Genomic DNA, 580 nt, shown 5'->3' with positions numbered 1-580 from the left:
AATTTTTATAAGATCATCCCATAAAAATGGACTCAAATGCTAAACCATGCCCTGAAATCAAATATTTAAATAATATTTTAATATTAGTTTAATATTTCTGCATGGCCTGATGCTTTCACAATTCAAAAGTTTTAAATTTTTAATAATGGGAATTGTCTACAACTCAGATAAACCCACAAATTCAGTCTGAAAAGCAGTAGTAACATAGTTAATTCAATTATCTTAGAGGACGTATATACCAAATCAATCTCACTAACCTATTACAAAATAATGAAAGTATTTCTATCAAAGCTAATGTCTCCCTTTCAGGTGTATTTATTAAATGAGCTAAAAAAGGAAATAGAAGCCCATTTTCCTTAAGTACTACTCTAAGCCAATTCCACACAATTAAGATATTTTTGTCACCATACTGCTTCAATGAATTCTGAGAAAATCCATACATTTAACTTTCAGACATCCATGTTAAACTAAAAACTACTAGTAATTGGTTTATGGAATTGTTGTTCTCTGCTTACCAATTTGAATGACTGTAAAATGTCAAATGTTTTCAAAGTATTACTTTTCAGGTGACCAGATTGGA

Source organism: Myotis davidii, unplaced genomic scaffold (assembly GCF_000327345.1).
Source record: "Myotis davidii unplaced genomic scaffold, ASM32734v1 scaffold54, whole genome shotgun sequence".
Classification (NCBI taxonomy): Eukaryota; Metazoa; Chordata; class Mammalia; order Chiroptera; family Vespertilionidae; genus Myotis; species Myotis davidii.
This window is presented reverse-complemented; position numbering follows the sequence as displayed.